Source organism: Peromyscus eremicus, chromosome 2 (assembly GCF_949786415.1).
Source record: "Peromyscus eremicus chromosome 2, PerEre_H2_v1, whole genome shotgun sequence".
NCBI lineage: Eukaryota > Metazoa > Chordata > Mammalia > Rodentia > Cricetidae > Peromyscus > Peromyscus eremicus.
This window is the reverse complement of record NC_081417.1, coordinates 122,897,759-122,917,804: the sequence shown is the minus strand read 5'-3', so window position 1 is coordinate 122,917,804 and position 20,046 is coordinate 122,897,759. Positions and strand designations below refer to the sequence as shown.

The following is a 20,046-nucleotide window of genomic DNA, read 5'->3' as shown; positions in this document are numbered from 1 at the left end:
CATAAACTGCCTGCCAAGGGAAGCTACAGACAGTACTGAGCGCCAACCCAAGAAAGCTGCCATGTGGACTACAAGGCTGTAGGCAGGAATGGATGGCCCAACCCATTGAAACCATGACCTTCACAATGCCTAGGGTGCCACACATCAGGATTTATTGTTTACCCTACAAGTTTTGGTCTTGCTTTGGTCCTCAACCCTCCTTGCTCTTTTCCTTCTCTACCCTTTTGGAATGGGGATATTTAACCTGTGCCACTGTATCTAGGAAGTTTGTAACTTATTTTGCCTTGAATCTCAAAGATTTTGGACTTTTTCTTTTCTGTAATGCTGGGGGGGGGGGGTTTGCAAATCCTGGGCCTTGAACAAGTTAAGCAAGTGTCCTACCACTGAGTTACATCATCAGACCTGAAATTGGATGTTTTCAAAAATAGTTTTTCTTGCCAAGCAGTGGTGGCACATGCTTTTATTTCCAGCACTTGGAAGCAGAGGCACATGGATCACTGAGTTCGAGGCCAGCCTGGTCTACAGAGACTTTCAAGACAGCCAGGGCCACACAGAGAAACCCTGTATTGGAAAACAACAACAAAAATTCTTAGATTTATTTATTTTTATATCTATGAGTGTTTGCCTATATACATATATATATATATATATATATATATATATATATATATATATATATATATGTGTGTGTGTGTGTGTGTGTATGTATGTGCACCACATGCATGCCTGGTACCACAGGAAGACAGAAGAAGACATCAGGTGCTCTGGAACTGAAGTTACAGACCACACTGAGTCACCATGTTGGTGCTGGCAATTGAACCCAGGTCCTCTGCAAGAAAAGCAAATGTTTTTAACTGCTGAGCCATCTCTCCAGTTCCTTAGACTTGGATTTTTAATGATGGGATATTTAGGACTAGGGATTTAAGAAAAAAGACATTTTGCATTTTGAGATGGATATAAACCTTTCTTGTTTGTTTTGTTTTTCAAGACAAGGTTTCTCTTTGTAGCCCTGGCTGTCCTGGAACTTGCACTGTAGACCAGGCTAGCTTCAAATTCAGAGATCCACCTGCCTCTGCCTCCCAATTGCTAGTATTAAAGGCATGTGCCACCATGCCTGGAGGATATAAATCTTTCTAACCCTGGAACACAATACTACAGTTGAAACTTCCTCTAAAGGCCTGTATGTTAAAGACGTGTTACTTTCTACCTAAATATTATTGAGAGTAGTAGAAACAGTTTTAACAGGCAGAACCTAATGAGAAGTCTTCTATCAGTGATGACATGCTTGTTTTTTGGTTTTTGGTTTTTTGGGGATTTTTGTTTTGTTTTGTTTTGGGTTTTTTTGTTTTGTTTTGTTTTGTTTTTTAAGACAAGGTTTCTCTGTGTAGTCTTAGTGCCTGTCCTGAATCTCGCTCTGTAGCCCAGGCTGGCCTCAGACTCACAGAGATCCGCCTGGCTCTGTCTCCTGAGTGCTGGGATTAAAGGCGTGCGCCACCACTGCCTGGTCAGTTTCTCATTTTTATAGATAGAGAAGGGAAGCCTGCCCACCTTCAAGAGTGAAACAGTGGCAAAGCCAAAACTGGACCTTGAGATTTTTAACGATTGACCTAGGTTATTTTCACCACATGTGGCTAATAGAGCACTGCTGGGATTAAAGGCATGCGTCACCATGGCCCGGCTAATGATATGGTTCTTAAAGAAAAGGTAAGATACCAGCACCTTCCTTCTCTTACTATGAAGTTTTACAGCATATTGTTGATACAGTATGCTGTCTCCCCATAGGCTCAGAAGCAACAGATCAAGAACTGAAACTCTAAAACTGTGAACTAAAATAAAATATTTCTTCTTCTAAATTAATTATCTCATGTATTTGTTCCAATACAGAGAAATGACTAACACTATACAAATCTAGCAATTTCACTTTTGGGTATATACCCAAAAGAACCAAAAGCAAAGAAAGGTCTCTAGAAGATATATCTGTATTTCCATGTTGCATTATTCATAAAAGCTAAAACATGGAAGCAACACAGGTGAACTGAAAGGAAAACCTAAGTGGTGGTGGCACACACCTTTAATCACAGCACTAAGGAGGCAGAGGCAGGAGGGTCTCTGTGAGATCAAGCCCAGCTTAGTCTTCAGAGCAAGTTCCAGGACAGCCAGGACTACACAGAGAAACTCTGTCTTGAAAAATAAAAGGAAAGAAAGGAAGGAAGGAAGAAAGAGAGGGAGACGGGGAGGGGGGGGAGGGGGGAGGGGGGAGGGGGGAGGGGGGGAGGGAGGGAGGGAGGGAGGGAGGGAAAGGAAAATGTGTAATGCCTGTGTAATGGTATGTAATTCAGTCTGAAAAACAAAGGCTGAGGCAACTGAGACAGTGCACAGGTAAAGGTCCTTGCTCCAAGCTGATGATCTTGAGCTCAATCCTTAGGACCCACATGGTAGAAGGAGAGAACAGACTCCTGCAAGGCATCCTCTGACCTCTACATACCAGGCATGCACAGGACCCACACACATATACAACACTAAATCAATGTAAAAACAAGCAAATTGTGTAATATCCTATAATGTGGATTAACTTTAACCACTCTGTGCTAAGTAAAATAAGCCAGTCACAAACACACATACACTTTATGATTCCACTCCTATGAAGTATTAAAAAAAGAACATAAAATGGTGGTTATCAGGGGTAAAAGAAGGAAAAAAACATGAAGTAATTTTCTTGTTTTGGGGGTGGATTTTTTTCAAGACAGGGTTTCTCTGTGTAGCCTTGGCTGTCCTGGAACTAAATCTGTAGAGAAGGGGCTGGAGAAATGGCTCAGAGGTTAAGAGCATTGACTGCTCTTCCAGAGGTCCTGAGTTCCATTCCCAGCAACCACATGGTGGCTCACAACCATCCGTAATGAGATCTGGTGCCCTCTTCTGGCCTGCAGTCATACATGTATACATAATAAATCTGTAGAGAAGGCTGGCCTCAAACTCAGAGATCCACCTGCCTCTGCCTCCTGAGTGCTGGGATTAAAGTTGTAGGCCACCACCACACAGCTGAAGTAATTTTCTAATGAGTATAGAACTTCCCATTTTATAAAATGAAAAATATTCTAAAGATAGACATGGTAATGATGGTACTATACTATTGATGACTAAATACAGAATTTATCCCTGATGAATCAGAATTAACTTCACTAACAAAATACCATAAACTATTAACTTAAACTCAGGTCATCCTCAACTATACCGTATGTTTGAGCTAGCCAGGGCTAGATGAGATCCTGTATTTTTTTTAAAAAGTAATTTTACAAAGAATTCAAATTTTATGACTGTTTTATTACCATCTCAAAATTTTTTAAGCTGTACAGTTGGTTTACCCCAATTTTTTAAAAGAAAATAAAGGCTAAAAAATCACATATCTTAAAAAAAAAAAGTTTACCATACAGATTATAGAAAGAACTCTTGAGGCTGGAGAGACGGCTCTGTTAATGAGATCCTTGCTGTTCTTACAAAGGACCCAGGTCCAGTTCCCAGAACCCACATAGTAGCTCATAACCAACTGGAACTCTAGCTTCAGGGAATCCAATGTGTCCTTCTGGCCTCCACAGGCTCCTACATGCCACTATAAAGTCTGTAACTGGGGCTGGAGAGAGAGATGGCTTAGCTGCTAAGAGCGCTTGCATTTCTTTCAGAGGATCTAATTCAGTTCCCATCACCCATGTATGGAAATGCCAACTCCAACTCCAGGGATCCAACGCCCTTTTCTGGATAGACAGGCACACAAAAGCCACACATACATATACAAGTAATAAAATATATCTTTTAAAAAGTAAGTCTGTAGCTGGGTGTGGCCACACTTACCTTTAATCCCAGCACTGGAGGCAGAGGCAAGCAGATCTCTATGAGTTAGTGGCCAGCCTGGTCTACAAAGCAAGTTCTAGGACAGCTAGGTCTACAAGACAAACTCTTACTCCAAAAGCCAAAAAAGAAAGGAAGGGAAGAAGGGAGGGAGGAAGGGAGGGAGGAAAGGAGAGAGGGAGGGAGGAAGGGAGGGATGGACAGAAAAAGGAAGGAAGGAAGCCAGGCAGGCAGGCAGGCAGGCAGGCGCAAGCAAGCACAACAATATCAAGTGACAATAAGGATGTGGAGAATCTAAAACCCCACACACATTGCTCCACTCAACTTAATGTAACAGTCTAACCAATTTGGAAAACCAGCAGTTCCTAACAAAAATGAACATAAATATAACAAAACTTTCAGAACCTTCGCTCTTAAACATACAGGCAAGAGAAACCAAGCCTACATTGATTAAAAAAAAAAAAAAAAAAAAAACCTGGAAACTACCCAAAGGTCCATCAAATGATGAATAGATAAAATACAATTTTGTGCCTTCATAGACTGAAATACTATTTCTGCACAAAGAGGGACGAAGGAGCTGCCTACATAATACTGTATGGGCAAACCTTAAAAACATTAAGCTTGGTGGAAGAGGATAGACATATACTGTGTGACTGCAGTTATATAAAATGTCCAGAACAGGCAAATCTCCAGAGAAAGTTTAGTGGTCAACAAAGGAGTAAGAGGAAGAAATGAGAACTGTTAATGAGTAGAGTTTCTTTCTGGGATAATGAAAATATTAGGAAATAAAACTCTTGCAATGGTTATACAACCTTATGACTATACTAAATTGTACATACCATTAACCTGTAGTGTTTTTGGTTTTGTTTTTTTGTTTTGTTTTTACACACACACACACACACACACACACACACACACACACACACACACACACACACACGAGACACATGAATGCAGTACTAGAGGAGGCCAGAAGAGGGCACTGATCCCACGGACCTGGAATTACAAGTGGTTGTGAGCCCACTGATATGGGTGATTGGAACTGAACTTAAGTCCCCCAGAACAGCAAACTCTCTTATTCACTGAGCCATCTCTTCAATCCCATGAATTGAGTATTTATTCATTTATTTATGTTTTTTTCTCAAGACAGGGTTTCTCTGTGTAGCCCTGGCTGTCCTGGAACTCGCTCTGGTGACCAGGTGGGCCTTGAACTCAGAGATCCACCTGCCTTTCCCTCCCGAGTGCTAGGATTAAAGATGTGCACCACCATCACCCGGCTGAATTGGGTTTTTAAAAGGTAAATGTATGGTACTATAAATATATCAAGAAGGGGGGTACATTCCGTTAGCCATCAGAGCATAGAATTTCACATATCACGTAGATACTGCAGTATAGTACAGTAGAAAAAGAGAAGAAAAGATACTGTATCAATATTATTACAAAATCAGTTTTGAGGGTAGGCAAGATGACTTAAATGGTAAAGGTGTTTGCTGCCAAGCCAAAGGCCTCAGTTCAGTCCCTTGGCCCCACACAATGGAAGTAGACCACCAACTCCCACAAGTTGTCCTCTGACCTCCATACATGCATTATAGCAGGTATACACAATAAATATATAAATTATTTTTTAGAACAGTTTGACTCTAAGACCCTTCACAAGATGTGTCCATAGGAACAGGATGATGGCTCAGCAGGTAAAGGTGCTTGCCACCAAGCTTGACAACCTGACTTCAATCCCTAGAACCCACATAGTGGAAGGCAAGAACTGATTTCCACAAGTTGTCCTCTAACCTATAGACATACACACATACCCATAAACACACACACACACACACACACACACACACACACACACACACAGGAGGGGGGAGAAATTCTTTAAAAAACTGAAAGCTAGCCAGGCATGGGGGTTATGTAAAATTTAAAAATGCAAGCTATTGGGAAAAAAAAAAATGTGGGCTGAAGTGATAGCTCAGTTCCCAGCCTCTATGCCAAGTAGCTTTAACTGCCTGTAACTTGAGTTCCAGGGAATCTGAAGCCCTCTTGTGGCATCCTCAGGTACCCACATTTCTGTGCACATACCTACACAGATGCATGTAAGTTAAAAATAAAATAAACCAGCTGAGTATGATAGTACACGCCTTTAATTCCAGCACTCTGGAGGCAGAGGCAGAGACAGGTGGATCTGAGTCTCAGGCTGGGCTACACAGTGAGATCCTGTCAGGAAGGAAGGAAGGAAGGAAGGAAAGGAATGAAGGGAAGGAATGAAGGGAAGGAATGAAGGGAATGAAGGGAAGGAAGGAAGGAAGGAAGGAAGGAAGAAAGAAAGAAAGAAAGAAATCAATCCTTTGTGTGTGTGTGTGTGTGTCCATAGTTTGATTACCATTGAGTACTCTAAAAATCTACACATGACTTGCACTTAATAGTTAATGAGTAGCTGATTTGAACAATCAAAATCATTTAAATTACAGTGACTAACAAAATTCAATTAGGTTTATTTATTCTGTATAATTCATACTTTCTGTACTTACAAAATATTTTTGACACCTTGTGACTATACAGAATACACTTTACACACTACATGTGACACTCATAACATGGGCGTACTGGTGAGGTACTCTGGCTCAAGGACAGTCTCAGATCAAATCCCAACTCTGCTGCAAACTAGATGTGAGATTTTGTACTTAACTCTTCTATATCTCCTTTCCTCACCTGTAAATGAGAGTAATATAAAAGATGGTTGTGAGCCGAGTTAATTTTCTAAGATATTGAGATAGTAACATGTACAAAGTATTATGAACTCTCTTTCTCTATATATCAAGTATCAATTAAAATTATGAGACTTGTATAATTAATAGAAAATATCATTTGCTTTTTCCTTCAATGAAAGGGACTAAACCCAGAGTCTTACATATGTTTTACACTAACTTCTCCCTGGTTTCTTAAAATTAGGGGTGTATGTGTGTGTGTGTGTGTACATGCATGTGCCACAGCACAAGAATGGAGCTCAGAGGACAACTTTCAGGACTTGATTCTCTCCTGTATCACAAGTATCCCGGGGATCATACTCAGTTGTCAGAAGTGGCAGTAAACACCTTTACCCACTGAGCCAGCCCACCAGCCTTCCCTAGATTTTTTTAAGTACAAGATGTTTTGTACAGAGTTAGTCTTTACTCATATTTACAGGTGAACACTAAGCTTGCATAGTTTTCCTCTTGCAACTAACTCACAGTTCCCAATGTCCTAACCTACTGCTTTCTAGTGCTAAACTAGAAAATTGTAAGTTATTCCAAGTCAAAAGAATGAAAAACTTCCTTACAGGTCACAGACTCTATCAGTAAGGAAGCCAAGTGGAAAAAAAAACACTGGAGTAGAAGTCACAAAACATTTCTAATCACAGCTCAAAACATTGCCTCACATGATGATCTCAATTAAAGATTTAAAGTTGTTTTCAAAACTTGTCTTAGTATAGAGCACAAATAGAAATGTTTGTTAAAGTAAATGAATGAATGAATAAATATCAACCTTACGCGGTTTTCTCTTTTATAAAACTGAGAAAATATTCACTAGATCTGATAAGCAAATGACATATATATATATACATATATATATATGGAATAGAGATCTGCTTTGAAATTTGTTACTCCATGTTCTTCAGCAAATAACTTCTGTGAGTCAGATTCCTGTTATAAACAGTTTTCATAGGTTTTAGGTAATCAAGTAAAAAAAGTACATAAAGTCTTAGTACAGTGCCTAGAAAGAGAATAAGTAGTCTAATAAATTTTTTCCTCTCCTTCAATACAGATTATTGACATACAATAAGAAAATTTTATATGAATATAATGTTGAAAATATTAACTCAATGAAAAAGTTTGAATTGTTAATATATGCATTTAAGTATCTTTTCTTTCCTTTTTTTTGAGGATTGAAGAAGCACTTGGGACATGCTGGTTTTTAAACTTCCCTAGGATTCTAGACCTAAAAGAATTAATTTAGAAGTATGTAAGCTTTCCTAAGTCCTCTACATTACTGTTTTGTTTTTTTAAATCCACATATCCTACTGGGAACTACAAACTACAGTGTCCCTTGCGTTGCCTGCTTTAGGTCTTCACAGAACTGTTTGATCTTTCTGTGTATGTTTGGGTGTTATGCTGGAGATTAAACCCAGGACTTCATACATACTCCAAGTGCTCTACCACTCAGCTAGATCCTGAATCCTAGTTTTTATTTTTAAAAAAACATTCTTCTAACTACAGATGACACCAATTTTCTTAACATTTTATTAATCAAACATTTGCAATTTTACCTGGAAAAGAACACATCTAACTTAATTCTGTTACATCCAAATATTCATTTGTTTGTTTGTGGGTTTTTGTGGGTTTCTGTGACTTGGAATTTTTGTTTGTTTGTCTGTCTTTTAAACTGAATCTCACTATGCCTCCCTGGTGAGCCTGGAACTCACTATGTAAACCAGGCTGCTCTTAAACCCACAGAGATCCACCTGCCTCTGCCTCCAAGCACTGGAATTAAGTCAGGTAACACCACACACAGCTAAAAATGGTGATAACAAAATTTATTAGCATCAATGTTTACAGATTAAGTCTTGAATGTTTTGTTTCCCTGAAACCAAATCTTTTCATAGTGAATAAAATCAAACACTTTTTTCTATCCACACATCCTTACTTGACTCTATAAAGAACAAAATATAATCAACACTTATGTATGTCAAGGTTAATTTTGAGGTTAAAAAAAGAAAGTTCTCTAATTACCTTTACTAAAATGAACATGCTATCAGAGTAAATAAAAATCATCTTTAAATGGCCGGGCAGTGGTGGTGGTGCACGCCTTTAATCCCAGCACTCAGGAGGCAGAGACAGGCGGATCTTTATGAGTTCGAGGGCAGCCCGGTCTATAGAGTGAGATCCAGGAAAGGCACAAAGCCACACAGAGAAACTCTGTCTTGAAAAACAAAAAAAAAAAAAAAAAAAAAAATCATTAAGCACTTTCTTATAAAATAGGACTATTTATAATTGCAGTCATAAAATTTTATTTTAAAGCCTAAATTTAAAAGGCAAAGTACTATTCTAACTAAATTAACAAAATCAGATGTAATTCTAGGGATTAGAGTTTACAATTTGAAGCATGTTTATATGTTTCTGATAATACCTGTTGACTTTCTTTGTGGTTACATGTTCACAATACTTAAAACATGAAATGTCGTTCACTTTCACTTCCACTTTTAGATTCTTTCAAGGAAGCCTTACTTTTTTTTCATTTTCTACACTAGCAAAATGAAACTATGCAAAAAGAACATTTTATCTAAGAGTTTGGGGTAACTTTCTTTTGTTTATAATAATTTTTTAAAACAAGAAACACTTAAAACTTATCTTCCCCAATATATATGGTTTTTAAATCCTCTGTATAATTTGTTTATAAAGGCATCACAGGGCACACTGTACTCTAGTGAGTTGTCTTAAGTAAAGCTATATAAAACAATATTTCATAGTTTTACAGTTGTGACTAAGTAGTAGGATGCAGTGTGCACTATATTTCTAAGGGGATACACATGGGCTCTGAGTAAAGAAAATGTTAATGCATACAGACAACATTTTTATTTAAACCTTCCCACAATTCAACAATTGGGAATGGCATTTTCTCTAAATTATCAGATCCACTTGGGATTATCCAATTTTATTAGCTAGTAGTTATTCCTTCTAAAAGGAACAAGGAATGCTGTTTCACCAAGTGTTTTAAACATGTTCCTGCTACAAGGACGAGGAGGGAGCGAGGGAAGTCTACAGTATGAAAGGTTATATGACCTAAGCGAGCTAATTACTAAATGCATGCCAACAATACACAATTCAAATTGCATTTCTAGACACTAAGATTACAAAAGATCGTAGAATGTCAAATGTTTAAGGAATTATTTTTGTATCAAAATGAAGAAACATGGTATACTGAAATTAAGATCTCCAACAAAGTACAAGAATCGTCTGATTTAAAGTTTGATATTCTTCTAAAAAAAAATGTTTAACCAACGTTAAAATAACAGTAATTAATCCCATTCAGGTACTGACTAGAAATCCCGCTGCTTCTCTGAGGTCTAACCACCTCATTCTTTTGTAATCCTGATATCAAAAGGATCAGAAACCACTTGCGGAGGCGTGCGACACACTGGGGAAGTGCTGTCTGTTTACAAATACGAATCTCACAGTTACCCACGTCAAAAGCGCGCATTACCACCATTCGACTGGGGGGCGGGGGGGGGGGGGGTGGACAGAGAGACGGCGGGCGAGCAGGAAACGAAATCCACACCAGCCTACCTCTGCCTTCTCCCTACGAGGACGAGCCCAGAAAAGAAAAAGAAGAAGAAAAAAAAAACCACCCAACTGTTTTTGTGTGTGTGTGTTTACATGTGCGGACAGACATCTACACAGGGTGAAAGAAAAGGCGCACATTACAGAGACACACACCGGATCTAAGACAAGGCTAGACCGATCCCGTTAACTCAGATCCTCCTAGCCCGTCTACAACAGGTTTCGGTGGCCCGGGCGGGCGGGCGGGACCCCCCCCCCCCCAAACCCTCCCCAGGCTGCCCAGGCCGCCTTCTCTACTTCCCTCCTTCCCTCCGCTTTCCCCCTGGGACACTTGAAGCCCGTTCCAGCCCGAGAAGGCAGAGCCAGGCAGGGCCCCACGGGGGGCGGCGGCGACGCGCTCCCGCGGCCCCGACACCTGCGGGAGGCGCCGCACCTGAAGCGGGGCGGGGGGCCGGCGGGGAGGGGGGGGGTCCTCCCGGCTCGGCCGAGCACACCCCCTCGGCAGCCCGCGCAGCGCGGCGGCCCGAAGCTCCGTACCTGCGAGGCCCGCGAGCTACAGGCGCGCGCGACGCCTCCTCATCTCAGAGGCTCCGGCTCCCCCTCCGCCTCCCGCCGCCGCCGCCGCCGCTGCTGCCGCCCCCGCCGCCGCCGTCGCCGCCGCCGCCGCCGCCGCCGATGGAGGCCAGGACACGACGAGCTCAGGACTCCACCGCCATGTCCGCCGCGCCGCGAACTGCATTGTGGGGGGGAAGGGACGGGGAGGGGGAGGAGGAGGGAGCGAGAGAAAGAGGAGGACCCGCTGAGGGGAGGGGGCTGAGGGAGAGTGGCGGCGCCGGCAGGAGGGGGGAGGGGAGCCGGCGACGCGCCCCCGACTGGGGTCCCCGCAGGGGTGGGAGGAGATGGGCCGCGGGAGGCCCCGGAGCTGAGCCTCCCCAGGGCCGGGTTCAGGGGCGCCCTCCCCTTCAGTTGTGGGGATCCCCCTCCCCTCCCCGCCACCAGGCACCCGTCAAACCTGGGCGGGGGAGGGGGGAGGCCGCGAGTGGGGGCCGGGGGGAGGGGCTACGCTCCGAGGCTCGTGGCGGTCGCCCGGAAACAATGGGGAGGGGATCGCGGTGGGAGGACGGCGCGCACACACCCGCGCTGAGGAGAGCGGGCGAGCGGGCGAGCGGGCGGGCGGGCGGGTGCGCGCGGGCTCTCGTCGGCGCCCGGAGCTGGGGGCGGGCCGGGTTTCCCCCCCCCCCCCCGCCCCCGGGAGGAGGGAAGGGGTCGGCGCTGACCCGTGCGCGCGCGGCCCGCGGGCTGGAGCTGGCCTGCAGGGAGAGGGTCCTGCGGTCCAGCACGCCGGCGCCAGGGAGCGGCGCGAGGACGCCAGCGAGCCCAGGGTCGCGTGCACCGTCGTCGCGCCGCTCACGTCAGGCTCCCCGGGCGGCGGGCGGCGGGCGGCGGTGCTGAGGCCCCCCGGGCGGGAAAAGGGGCTGGTCTCCTAGCTGTTCCCGAGGGGGAGGCGGGAGATGTGCAGGCTCGGGCTTGTCACTGCCCGACTGCCCATGCCTTTTTTTGTTGTTGTTGAACTCTTCTTCGCAATCATCCCTGGCTTCTGAGCACCGTCAGGGAGCTATGAGAGAAAGCCCCCCCACCCCTTCACCCTTGCCACCAGTCCTGCTTTGCGTCACCTCAGGAATAACAAAGCACAGAGATCATGAGAAATATTTCGAAAACCATTTCTTTAGTTTCAGGGTGGGCGTAGAAAGCAACTACCACGAACGGCTTCCCTCTTCCTTTTTTTTTTTTTTAAAAAAAAATGTGTTAGGTCCCTCTCATTTAAATGTACACTTATGGAAGACTTGAAGGCTTTGTTAGTTTATTTTAATGACCCCAAGCCTCGGAGATTATTTGACCAAGCTCCTACTTCACTCAGAGCTGGACAAATCACAAAACTGCAATCCTTGAGTCTTGGATATTCACAAGGCAGGAAAAGTGTACGACACCCTAAACATAGGGACTTATAAAGGGAAGCAGCTAAATCTTAAATATTTACAAGGCAATGACAAATTTTCTAATGACTCAGAGGCCAGATCAGCTAAAAGGCTACAGAGAGGCAATTGTCTCTGCCTAGTTCATCGACTTCCCACTACATCTCAGAACTGAATGCCTCTTACTTGATTTGTCCATCTGAATCCCAAAAGCTCATGAGCTTAGTGAGAAAGGACCAGGCATTGTCAACCTAGTACTAGGCACTGAGCTAGGGGCTTCATACACTTATCCGCCTAACCTTCATAATGATCTTGTGACAATAGATATCATTGCTTCCATTTGCAGATGAGAAAAATCTCTGAATGTGCATCTCCCCATCTGTGACTCTTCCAGACCCACAAGCGTTGGGTAGAGTCCTGGATTTCAAGTCAGCCCTTCCAAGGGAAGTTATCAACTGGATGACTTCAAACTAATACAGATCCAGACTTTTCTCATGTGAAACCTTTTTAAATGTGTCCATACTTCAGAGAGATAAGGTAAGGAACAGGAGAGGAAACAAAAGTGAAACCCTAGTGTTAGGTGTGGTGGTTTATATCCGTAATCTCAGCACTCTGGAAGCTGAGGCAGGAGGATCACCAGTTCAAAGCCAGCAGAGCAAGAGCTCTTTAAAAATAAAAATGACCTGTGTGGTGGAGAGCACACTTTTAATCCCAGGAGGGTTAGAAAGACAGGGTAGGTGGATCTTTGAGTTTGAGGCCAATCTGGGAGGGAGTCCCAGGATAGCCTGGTACTTGAGACCTTGTCTCAAAAAGGTGGGGGAGGTGGGGATCAGGCATATAGCAGCTCAGTGTAAGAGTGCTTGCCTAAAGCCAGGCAGCGGTGGCACACGCCTTTAATCCCAGCACTTGGGAGGCAGAGCTAGGCAGATCTCTGTGAGTTGGGGCCAGCCTGGGCTACAGATCAAGATCTAGGACAGGTACCAAAACTACAAAGAGAAACCTTTGTCTCAAAAAACAAAATAACAAAAAAAAAAAAAAAAAAAAAAAAGAGTGCTTGCCTAGTGTGCAAAGGGCTCTGAGTTTGATCCTCAGTGCTGGAAAAAAGAAATAATGAAAACTAAAGCTGATAGACACATTTAAAACGATTACCAACACGCTTCTCACTAATAGTAATGTCCTTGGACCAAATTCAATAGAAAAAAAAAATTCCTGATTACTTAGTATAAGCAAAACATAGTTCAGTGCCTAGACAAACCACACAGACTGCTGCTCAGAAAGCTCACTGTGGAGCAAGGAAGGTAGTTTTATTAACCTATAGTCAACAGATCATATGAACAAAGGGTTGGGCAAATACAGAGGAGAATGTGATAAATTCCAGATGAGTGAGGCTTCAATGGAAGAGGTAGACCTTCAGGGATTACCTGTTTTGTGCCGAATACATGTTTGTGATTCAGAAGACAGCATTTAGTCTAGAGTGTGAAGATATTGAGTCTAAACCAAAGCTGCAGCCAGATGGGAGAGTCCCGTGCCTCTGCCCTGTGCCTCCAGATAACACCCTTCCCTATTTCTCAAGACCCAACCCAACTCTTTGTTGTTGTTGGAGACAGGATCTCAAACATGTAGCTGAAGATAATCTTGAACTCCTTCACCTCCTCCCAAATCTTAGGATTCCAGGCATGCACCACTATAACCCTTTACCCTCATAACTTTACTTGCTGAATCTGAACACACAAGCATTCCACTGGATGCTCTTTCTCCAATCTCTGAATCCCAATTATTTTACCTGTCTGATACCAATAGATTATAATCTTAAAAAAAATACTTGTATTTGTATTGCAGTACCTGCATACTTATTGAGTTGAACATTTTGGCATTCATACTCCTGTTTATCATTACAAAAAAATAATTCCGGTATTCTGACAAGACAAATGAGCAAATATAGGACTTAATTAATGCCAAAGTTCATAAATAAATCACAGACACAACTAGAATGCCAGTTGTGTGTTCTTTGCTTTGAACTATATATAGATTACTGAAAAAATTACAAATCTCTAGCTGCTCTGTGAAAATACTCAAGTGACCCTCTCTGTAATACTTTCAAGAACAGTCCCATGGATATAGTTAAGGTTTTAAATTTAGACTTCCAATCTAGATGGTCCAGAAACTCCATCCACTTCATCCTACCAGATGACAATTACTTGCAGCAGAAGTCTTATTCTGTCCTCCCAAATGAGAAATACAATTGCCTAATGGATCAGTACTTATATTTGTTCTCTTCTTAGATAATAGAACTATATTATTCAGCTGTTGTTACTAAAATGACATACCAGGAGTAGCTTAGTTATGAAGAAAAGTTTAGGGCTTGAAGTGTAGTTCAGTATCAGACTGCTTGCCTAGTTTGCTCCCTATATGTGCTCCCTATATATGATTGTGAGGGACAAATCAGCAGTCAAGAGTACATATTGTTCTTCCAGACGACCTGAGTTTGGTTCCCAGTATTCCCATGGTGGTTCACAATCATCCATAACTCTAGTTCCAAAGATCCAATGCCCTCTCCTGATCTGAGGCAGCAAACACACATCTGCTACTCATAAATACATGCAGGCAAAACACTCAGACATAAAATAAGATGAATAAATATTTTAAAAATATATTTTGTCTTTGATTTTTGGCTTTTTGAATCAGTATGTAGACTAGGCTGGCCTCAAGCTCACAGAGAGTCACCTGCTTTTGCCTCCCAAGTGAAGGGATTAAAGGTGTACACCACCATACACAGCCCATAATATACACATTTCTTTTACAAACATCCTTTAGGGACTGAGGAGATGGCTCAGTAGTTAAGAGTGCATGCATAAAACAAAAACAAAAAAACACTAAGGCCGGGTGATGGTGTCGCACACCTTTAATCCCAGCACTGTGAGTTCAAGGCCAGCCTAGTCTACAGAGCAAGCTCCAGGACAGGCACCAAAACTATACAGAGAAACCCTGTCTCAAGGAAAAAAAGAGTGCATGCATACTGCTCTTCTGAAATACCTGCGATCACTTCCCAACACCCATATCTGGTAGCTTATGATGGTCTATATATAACCGCAGCTCCAAGGGAATCTGACTCCACAGGCACTTGCATTCTTGTGCACATACCCATACCCTTACATACAAATATATGCATAACTAAAAATAATTTTTTAAAAACTTTAGCTGGGCAGTAGTGGCACATGCCTTTTATCCCAGCACTCAGGAGGCAGGGGCAGGTGAATCTTTGAGCTGGAGGCCAGCCTGGTTTACAGACCAAGTTCCAGGGTGGCCAGTGCTACGCAGAGAAACCCTATGTCAGGAAAAAAAAAAATTTTTTTTAAAGAGCCTTTCTTGCCAGGCCATGGTTGTATACTCCTTTAATCCCAGCACTTGGGAAGCAGAGGCAGGTGGATCTCTGAGTTTAAGGCCAGCCTGGTCTACAGGACAGCTAGGGCTACACAGAGAAATCCTGTCTCAAAAAAAAAAAAGTCTTTCTTTATCCTAAATTTATAGGACAGTTTTGGAAAATCTGTAAGCCTGAAAGATAAAGCTATTTTGTTGTTGTTGTTGTTTTTTTTTTTTTAAGACAGGGTTTCTCTGTGTAGCTTTGCACCTTTCCTGGAACTCACTTGGTAGCCCAGGCTGGCCTCGAACTCACAGAGATCTGCCTGGCTCTGCCTCCCGAGTGCTGGGATTAAAGGCGTGCGCCACCACCGCCCGGCAAAGCTATTTTGTACAGCAAAACTTGCAGGTGCCTGAGAGTCATAGTGCAGGTCTTTAATCCCAGCACTCAGATGGGTCTCTGTGAATTTGAAACCAACCAGATCTACATAGAGTCCAGGCCAGCCAAGGATACACAGTAACACCCTGTCTCAAAAACAAAACAGTAACAACATACAGGTAGTCATTAAACTTCAATTTGAATGTTTGTATATTTAACAGAGATCTCATTCCTTCCAAATCTACCTGTTCTAGATGACACAAGTTCTTCCTTCATTCTGTTGAAGCCTGCCTTCCTTCCTTTGTTCCTCCCTTCCTTCCTTCCTCCCTCCCTTCCTTCCTCCCTTCCTTCCTTCCTCCCTCCCTTCCTTCCTTCCTCCCTTCCTTCCTTCCTCCCTTCCTTCCTTCCTCCCTCCCTTCCTCCCTCCCTTCCTTCCTTCCTTCCTTCCTCCCTTCCTTCCTCCCTTCCTTCCTTCCTTCCTTCCTTCCTCCCTTCCTTCCTTCCTCCCTTCCTTCCTTCCTCCCTTCCTTCCTTCCTTCCTCCCTTCCTTCCTCCCTTCCTTCCTTCCTCCCTTCCTTTCTTCCTTCCTCCCTCCCTTCCTTCCTTCCTTCCTTCCTCCCTTCCTTCCTTCCTTCCTTCCTCCCTTCCTGCCTTCCTTCCTCCCTTCCTTCCTTCCTTCCTCCCTTCCTCCCTTCCTTCCTCCCTTCCTCCCTTCCTCCCTTCCTTCCTCCCTTCCTCCCTCCCTCCCTCCCTCCCTCCCTCCCTCCCTTCCTCCCTTACTCACTCACTCACTCACTCACTCCCTCCCTCCCTCCCTTCCTTCCTTCCTTCCTTCCTTCCTTCCTTCCTTTTAATGAGACAAGAATATTGTGTGGCCCAAGCTGGTCTTCAACTTACTAGGTGAGAAAGACCTTGAACTTCTAATTCTCCTGCCTCAACCTCCAGAATGTTGGAATTACCCCAGTTTCACTCAGTACTGAGAAATCAAACTCTGAGCTACTTCTCCAACCCAGAAATCTTCCTTTTAGTTTATTTGCTAGTAATTCTGGCTTCAAGAATAACACCACTCTTCTTTTTCTCATATGTAAAAATGAGGGTGGACTAGATAGACTAAGGTGGGAAGAGGCTCCAAAATCCTACAGTTGTGATATGAACTCTTAAGTCAGCTGTTCTACCTCCCTCTAAATTGAATTGTTTTCTCCTTTGCCCTTTAAAACAAAATGAGATCCAATTTCATTCAACAGTCTCCCTGCAACCAATTCTAATGTGTTAGGACAATCTGTACTCTGATTCATCTTTGTGTCCTATAAAATGCCATGCCCTCTATCCAGAAATAAATCCTTGCATGTATGGTCAAATGATTTCAACAAGGATGCTGAGGTATGCAACGAGAGTCAGGTTTTTTAGTAAGTAATGCTAGAGAAACTGGATCCCCCACATGCCAAGAATGAAGTTAGACCTTGACCTTAGACCATAGACAAAAGCCACTCAAAACGGATCCATGAACTCGATGTAGGATCTAAAACTGTAAAACTCTTAGACGAAAACAGAGGAGGAGCTTTATGGCATTAGTTTGGACAAGGATTTCTTGAATATGACACCAAAGGGATAAGCAATAACTAAGAGAAATTAAACTACAAGAAAACTGTAAATTTTTATTCCTTTTTTGGTTTGCTTTGTTTTGAGACAGGGTTTCTCTGTGTAGCCCTGGCTGTCCTGGAACTTGCTCTGTAGACCAGGCTGGCCTCGAACTCACAGAGATCCACCCGCCTCTGCCTGCTGGGATTAGAGGTGTGGGCCACCACCTCCCCACTCCTGTTTTTCTTCATCACAGTCAATTTAATTTTTTTCTTTTTTTTAAGCTCTGTGTGTGTGGCATGCATAGGCTACGGCATACAAGTGAAGGTCAAAGGACAACTTTTGGGAGTCAGTTCTTCCCTTCTACCGTGAGGATTGTGGATTCTAGGAATGAAACTCAGGTTGTCAGGCTTAGCAGTAATCGCTTTTACTTGCTGAGCCACCTCCCTGACCTATAAACCTTACTTTTGCAAAGACACTATCAACAAAGTACAAAGGTAACACAGAGAAAGAAAGAAAATATTTACAAATTACTTATCTGGCGAGGGACAAATAACTGCAACATGCAGAAGACTCCTCTAACTCCAGAACAGGGAAGTAGTGTCATTCAAAGCACACATAGGATTTGAACCGTTTTTTCCAAAGAAAATATGCAAATGGCCAGTAAGCAAAGGAAGACACTGAAAATCAAATCACTGGGGAAATGCAAGTCAAAACTTTGGTGAGATACTATTTCATTATTTAGGCTAGTATTAAAGAAAAAAAAAAATGAGATCAGTAGACATGGTCCCACAGTTGTACACAAATGTAAACAGTGAGTTATAAACTGAAATCTTGTGCTCTTATTCTGTAATTTAAAAATGGCAAGTGGTCTGATTTAACATAGGGTAAAGAAAAAAGAATCTTAGCAGATGTGATGATTAAATCTCAATCACCAACTTAATGGGATTTAAAATCTCCTGGAAACAAACCTCTATGTCACTTCGGGGTTTCCAAAGAGGTGTAATGGCAGTAAAAAGAGCCACTTGGACGTGGGCAGCACTGCTCCACGGTCTAGGGTCCAGACTGAATGCAAAGGAGAAAACGTGAGTACCAGCATTGACGTGTCTCTGCTTCCTGACCCAGAACACCATGTGACTAGCCACCTCACCCTCCTGCCAGCATGCCTCCCTGCTCTCATATATAATACTGTGAGCTAAAGTGAATGGGAGCTAAAATAAGCCCTTCCACTATGTTTTTAAAGATCTATTTATTTTTATTTTATGTACATTGGTGTTCTGCCTGCATGTATATCTGTGAAGGTGCCAGATCCCCTGGAACTGCAGTTACAGACAGTTGTGAGCTGCCATGTGGTTGCTGGGAATTGAACCCATGTCCTCTGGAAGAGCAGTCAGTTCTCTTACCCTCTGAGCCATCTCTCCAGCCCCGAAACCCTTCCTCTCTTAAGTCACTTTGGTCAGTCACTGGGTCACGGCGGAGAAAAAGTAGCTAATATGGTAACTTGCTAAATGAAGCTAGAAAGGTAGAGTGGCAATAGGTTGTGAAAAGCCATATTAAAAAGACTAGACTTGATCCTGTGGGTAATGTTGAGAAGCATTCAAAGTTTAAGTAGGAAATGTTTGTGCTCACATTTCTGCTTTGGAAAGTAAATTCTAGAGGACAGTGCAAAGTCAGTTGGAGGGAGAAGATAGAAAATAGGTTTCTCTGATCCAGATAGGATCTCAGGTGCTACAGCTACTTGGCCAAAGAGATACTAATTTTATATTATTCTTTGAAAATCATGAAGGGGAGGGGAATTCAGTAGTTCACTTGGTGAGCGATTTTGATTCAAACTTAAATATTATTTATTTATATACCTAATATAACCATATCATAATTTTGTTTTGGTTTTTTTTTGTTGGTGGTGGTGGTTTTTTTGTTTGTTTGTTTGTTTTTTGTTTTTTGGTTTTTTTTTTTTTTTTTTTTTTGGTTTTTTGAGACAGGATTTCTCTGTGTAACAGCCCTGGCTGTCCTGGAACTCACTCTGTATACCAGGCTGGCCTAGAACTTGGAGATCCACCTGCCTCTGCCTCCTGAGAGCTGGAGTTAAAGGCATGAGCCATCACTGCCCAGCTTATAAAATTTTGTAAAACTTTTGGAAAGCCGGGCGCTGGTGGCGCACACCTTTAATCCCGGCAATCGAGAGGCAGAGCCAGGCAGATCTCTGTGAGTTCAATGCCAGCCTGGGCTACAGAGTGAGTTCCAGGAAAGGTTCCAAAGCTACATAGAAAAACCCTGTCTCAAAAAAAAAAAAAAAAACTTTTAGAAAAAAAAAAGGCATTAAACTAGCCATGATCCAGCCACAGTCCTATTCATATTTTAGTATGTTTAATTTTTTTTTCAATCTTACTTTAGTCTTGCTTCATCTTCCAGATGAGGCAAGGAAGCCAGCCTGTGATGTTAGGAGAGTAACATGAGCTAAATCTGCTCTGGAAAGTCATAGCCAAAGGTAGTCACTAAGTGTGTTTTGGCAAGCGCAAGGAAGAATCTAAGTAAAAGCCAAGTCAGAAACCTGTCAGAAACAAGGAAGCCAGTGGAAGGTGCAGGCGAGATGATGCCAAGG

General features: G+C 42.8%; 1 protein-coding gene and 1 long non-coding RNA gene across 10 annotated transcripts in view; one reads left to right on the top strand and one right to left on the bottom strand.

Moving 5' to 3' along the window:
• Tut4 (terminal uridylyl transferase 4) overlaps nt 1-10,807 on the bottom strand; it is a 140,801-nt gene extending 129,994 nt beyond the window's left edge. For 8 of the 9 annotated variants that reach the window (XR_009377620.1, XR_009377619.1, XM_059254668.1 and 5 more), the window contains exon 1: nt 10,695-10,807. The gene's annotated coding sequence lies outside the window, so the exon portion shown is untranslated. Of the gene's footprint in view, nt 1-6,371; nt 6,553-10,694 lie in introns of those variants that run through there. The other variant, XM_059254669.1, reaches the window with a different exon arrangement.
• A 601-nt stretch (nt 10,808-11,408) lies between these two features.
• On the top strand, nt 11,409-14,778 carry LOC131905083 (uncharacterized). Its single transcript, XR_009377851.1, has 2 exons — nt 11,409-11,539; nt 12,477-14,778. It is a non-coding gene; the product is annotated as an uncharacterized LOC131905083 (long non-coding RNA).
• The last annotated feature ends 5,268 nt before the right edge of the window (nt 14,779-20,046 follow it).